The sequence below is a fragment of the Benincasa hispida genome, chromosome 5, assembly GCF_009727055.1.
Source record: "Benincasa hispida cultivar B227 chromosome 5, ASM972705v1, whole genome shotgun sequence".
NCBI lineage: Eukaryota > Viridiplantae > Streptophyta > Magnoliopsida > Cucurbitales > Cucurbitaceae > Benincasa > Benincasa hispida.
In genome coordinates, this window is record NC_052353.1 from 407366 (window position 1) to 413365 (window position 6000).

A 6000-nucleotide genomic window follows, 5' to 3' on the forward strand; every position below is an offset into this window, starting at 1 on the left:
TTGTTATGTTGGTCAGATTTAAATACTTTTGTCTGTGGTAAAATAATGTTAATAGAATTAGAATTTTCTATTTGGAAGGAATTTTGTTGTGTGAAATCATGATTCATCGTGTGTCATATTCATGTTTGTTCATATGAAAGTAGGGCAATGGGGATTACATTGATGCTCAAAATACCCATATATATTCTAGGGCACGGTTGTTTTGTTAGTAATCCCGATTCCTTAGTATTACCTAAATCTCACGTATGGCATCTGTTTCGATTAAGTGTAGGTAATATATAGTACCAATTTTGAAATATAGGGCAGAGGATCAGCTCCCTGCCTCACAAATCTATCACACATTAGGCATACGAACAAGGTGGTAAAAGAAAAGCTTTCATTAGCATAGTTGGACATGTTTAGATGAACCACCATTTTTTATCGTTTGGTTGATTTAGACTTTGTGTTCAACAGTCTTCTTATCCATTACATACTTCAAAGAGATGTGGTTGATGATCGACCAGGTGTCATAAGCTTCCTTGTAAATGGCAAGGTTGTGACATTCAGTAAGGAAAATTTTCTACTCATTACGAGACTCTAGCCATCCCCAAATGATAGAGAAACATTCCATCGAGTACCAACACCATTTATCTATGAGACAAACACTTTAAAAACATAGAAATCATGCATCTGACAGATATTGAAGTTGAAGTTTGAGAATGATGGAGATAAAATGAAGATGTCTCTTGTGTATTATGTTAAGATCGCAATGATGGGAATGATCGAGTAAACAGGAAGTTGGATATATCTTTATTTACGACAGTCGAAGATCTCAATGCTTTCAATAAACTTAACTAGGGAAGCCTCAGGGGTTACAAGATTAAATATAGTCTCACTAGTTTTCCACCTACTTTTCTGGTATGCCCCTTGTATAAGTTGACCTGCTTTCTTTGTTAATCAATAAGTTTAATGCATAAATAGTTGCGTTATTCTTATGTAGGTATGGTTGTATGAGACTATCCCACTACTAGCAAGACGGGCCGCTAGGGAGTTAAGCTCCAATGTGGTACCTCCAATGCTTGGATGGACGTCAACTCGGTCTGTCACAATGAGAAAATTGATTAAAAAGGTTTTTGAGTAACCTTAGGTATGGTTTCACAATTATGGGTACTATAAGTAAGAATTACATTGATATTAATGACATATGTATTGAATTGAGGTACTTTTGTTTGTATTTGGATGTCATATTGGTCATACATGTATCTGGTACTAAGCATGGTTTTTGGAAGGCAACAGTAGTTGACAGGCTTATACACAACATTCCTGCTAATCTATTGGTCGATCGGGCTTCTAATAATGATGTCCAAGAATTATTGGATGAGAATCCTTGTGGATTCATAGACATTGGTGGAGACCAATCCATGTTGAATGAGATGGGCGGTCCAAATGATTTCGTGGAGAATTTCGACACAGTAGACGATCATGTTACAGTTGTTCCCTTGAAAAATTACAATGATGTCTTGCAAGAGCTATCAGAGTTCAAACAACAGTTGCTGAAGGAACTCTTAACGAAGAGCATCCATGAGTGCATTCGGATCTTTCTGATTTCATAGTGACCGAAATACAACACATACATTCTAACATACAGTTATGCAAATTAACACTAATTAAAGGCATGCTTTGAACAATAAAATTACAAGGAAAGAGTTCTCATACCAGTTGAAGACCCTCTCCAAGCTTTGGAACTCAGATGCAGCAGAAGACCTCTACGGTACTCTATCGCCCAGCAAACAAGTTGGTTGCAGCAGCACGAACAATCACGAACAAGTGAACGCAGCGGGGACGACATCACCAAAATGAAGCCCTTGGTATTCTCGGAGTGAGAACCCAAAGTGTGGTCTTTGGTGATTTGGTAGAGGTTAGAGAAAGAATTAATCGTATAGACGATAAGCAAGTGGGAGAGAAAATGAGCTATCATATAGCTAAGTGCTTATCGTTTAGAAGAAGCTACACGATCGTGTAGGTTTTACTAAGTGATCGTTTAGTAAATGGTAGACGATCGTTTAGAAAATGTGGAAGTGATCGTTTAGGACTAGCATGCAATCGTTTAGGCGCGAGGTGTGCGATGGTTTAGGCGATGAGTGACTATCGTATAGGCTCTCAAGCTATGTGATCGTTACGTTTTAACACCGATGCCAATTTTTTCGAAATTTTGCAAAATGAAACAAATTTTCATTTTATTCATCGGTTACCATAAACGAATGCGGCTGCTCCCACTAACGCACGTCCAAGAGAAATTTTAGGCCAATTATCATATAATTAACCAATTTAATAATTAATGAATATAATCATATTATATTCTTACCCTATAGTTTGATATCACATATCTACTATATTAATTTCTCCTCTACTTGATATAAATCATATTTATATCTAAATTTTCTCCAAAATAATGTATCTCATACGTTTAGTTAACTATATCATATATAATCAACCAGTTCAATTATATCCTATATAATCGAACTCCCTCTTGTCAATTTGAACATTTCAAACTGCCCCAAACACTGATTCTCGACTTTATCCAAGCTACTTAGAGGACCTAATGAACCTGTGGCTCGAAGCTCCAACGGCACGTGAATAGCTGACTAAACTCTTTAGCCATGAGATCCACCATCCGTTAACTGTCAGGCATTCCACTAAAGACCAATAGTTGAACTCTTCTTACCACATATATATTTCTGTGTCCATCGGAAATAACCAATCATGAGTACGTGATCCTTCACAGATACTCGTAAGTACAGCTGAGCCAATTTACCGTTTTTCCCCTGTAGTTACATCTCACTTCTTAAGTACCACTGATTCCTCTAATGAACAATACAACATAGTCCAACTATGTGTGAACACCTATCGGGCCAAGAGAAGGTGTGTGGCGCCACATCATTCAAGTCCTGGAATCAGCCCTTAAGGGAGCTATCTATCTATTTACTCCTACTTCGGAGAATGAGTGAATTCCATCTTGTGTAGCTGAGTTCCCAACTCCCAAATCAGACGAATCCTCAAAATGGTAGGTTTGAATCGGCGACCTAGCCACTCGCCCCCATGCAAATAAAAGGACCGACCTCAATAGCAGGAGTTTCCAACTCACTCAGGATTGAGATCATGTTACCTATGGTCATCCTAGTGAAATGAAGTCTCTGTCATGAACGGTGTTATATAACGGGATGTTAACACTTCGTGGTCAAGTCTTATACAAACTCTTTGTATAGAACGCCCCCGCTCGCATGTCCCCTACACGAATGATCAGGATCAGACCATCTGTGACAAGTCATAACACTTGTGACCATTCCACAACGCAGGCCGCATATGTAGCGTTACCAGGATAAGGTTTCCCTCCTTTATCCATATACTACAGACCATTTTGGTTATCACTCAAGACATGATCCACTTATATGACACCATATACATGTTTAAGTTACATACAGATAACCAGGGATTTTATGTTTATTGGTTTGTGGTAAAGCAAATAAAACATGCAACTGAACAAAAAACAAGATGTGAAGTAAATATCATATATTATACAACACAAGCATTCGTACAAACTGTTTACAAACTACAGGACACGAGACTATAGGGCATCAACCCCAACAGTTGCAAGGTTGATGGTGAGTTGGTCACAATCAAGTTGGAACTTACAAATACAATGTCATTAATTTAGGAAAGAGTAAGGTAGAATTTTGTACATACTAAATATTTATTATTCTAGTCTATCGTAGTTTTATTATGCAAGTTACGTTGTCTATTACAATAAATGCAATGTCAATATCGGAAATTCGTTCATATAATAATGATATCAACATGTCAATGTGTCACATGTGCATCGCGATCTCGCTATTAGACTTAATTTGATCGTGATCAACCACCTCAATCCCATAAATTTATTACATGTCATTTCCCGTGGTTCACCCATTAAGTGAGTAGACATGCATAACTTATGGACATCCCCATCCATTTCAAATCAACTAAATTTTTACAATAAAAGTTTAATAAAAAATTATAAAATTGAACTTTTTATATTAGGATTTTCAGTTCTTGATGAATTATTCTTCCAACTACACAAACCATCTATTGGAATTCAGAAACATGCAGCGGAAGAAAGGGGGATCATTAAGCATTCTAATTCCTTAATTTTGACATTAAAATAAGCATGTTCATAGGGTAATAAGATGGTTTCAAGAAACACATACCTTTGAAGAATTCCTCTCCGATTCAAGCTACTCCTCATGTATTCTCAGCTTCAAAACTTTAAAGATCTTCTCTACTATTCTCAGCCTTGAATTTGAGTGGTGGAACTAAAAAATGGAGTGAATTTGTGAAGGGAATAGGATTAGGTTTTGTGAGGAAGATGAAGGACACTGCTGAAAACTCTTTTTCAGCTACTAACCAGAACTTCATCAACCAAAATTGAGAGTTTTTATCCTCCACTTACATGCAAACATTGAAGTATCTTACTCCATGACACTTCAATCATCAAAGCTAAATTGGCTAGGTGTGTAGTTACAAGGAGAACACCTCCTACTTCAACCAAAAGTGGGAAATTCCCACTTAAGATTCCAAAATTCAATTTTCATTATTTTGTTTGATTTTTAATTAATTTAAAATCAAAAATAATATTTCAATTTCATAAATTGAAATAAGATGAAAATAAATTTTGAATTTTTTAATTAATTAGACAATTTTAATTAATTAATTAATAATTTAATATCAAATATTAAATTAATTAAACACCTAACTTTAAACATGAATCCTATTCATGTAAGTAATATTTAAATCAATATTTAAATATTATAAACTCTCCAATTTTGTTTAAATTCGATAAATTAAATATTAATTAATTATATTGAATATAATTATACAAACCCTAATTTGAATTTGAACTATTCAAAATCAAACCTTAAATTCAATTTGAACATTTCAATTTGAATGCTTCAATTTGAAATCATTCCAAATTCACTCAATTTACTAATTCAAGGTGTTCATGTTTTACGAGCTAGTAGAGGGACCTTATGGACCTACAGATCATGAGCTCCAACAATGTGAGATTAATTGGCTAAAAACTTTTTAGACCGAATTAATCAGTATTCGTTAACTATCGAGTCACACCACTATAGCTCGATAGTTGCACTCTCCTCACTGTAGATATATTTGTGTCCACTTGATTTAACCATAATCAGTAAATCAATGTTTCACAGGTTGTTCGTAACAACGACTGGGTCAAATGTTGTTTTACCCTCGAAATTACACATTGCTCCTTAAGTTCCATTGATTCTCTAATGAACAATTGATTTGTGATCCAATCACTCAACCGGATCCCTCTCAGACTAATGAGAGTGTGGGGCCCCTTGTTCAAGACCTGGATTCAGTATTTAAGAGAACAACCTTCCTCCTATCCCTAAATCAGGTAGGCGTGAATTCCGTCTTGCACCCTATGTCCTCAGCTGTCTACCCGGTCTTACCCCTAAAATGGGAGAATTATTGAGTCAGCGCTGTTGAGCCAACTCTCACCTATTAAAATCTAAGGATAATCTCAAATAAACATGAGTTCATAGTTAGCTCAGGATTAAGATCGAGTTACCTATGTCATCTAAACGAAATAGTCAGTCTTAAACAGTAAACAACGTTATAAAGTAAGAGTGACTTATTTCTTGGTCTGATCTTATGAAAACTCATTGTATAAGACGTCCCCACTCCTCATGTCAATATATGAACGAATCAAGATCACTTCGTTTGTAGCATCTTACAAAAAATTGTAACAATTACAGATTGGGTCGCATCCAATAGTGTTACCAGAATAAGGCACCCAACCTTATTCGTATACTATATATCATTTTGACTATTTACTTGAACCTGATCCACTTTTATATCTCCACATAAAGTTCAAGTATTCATATAATAGCCATGGATCTTAGTTTATTAGATTTAGTCTTTACAAGTGCAATTTACAAATTCAATAACAACTTTATT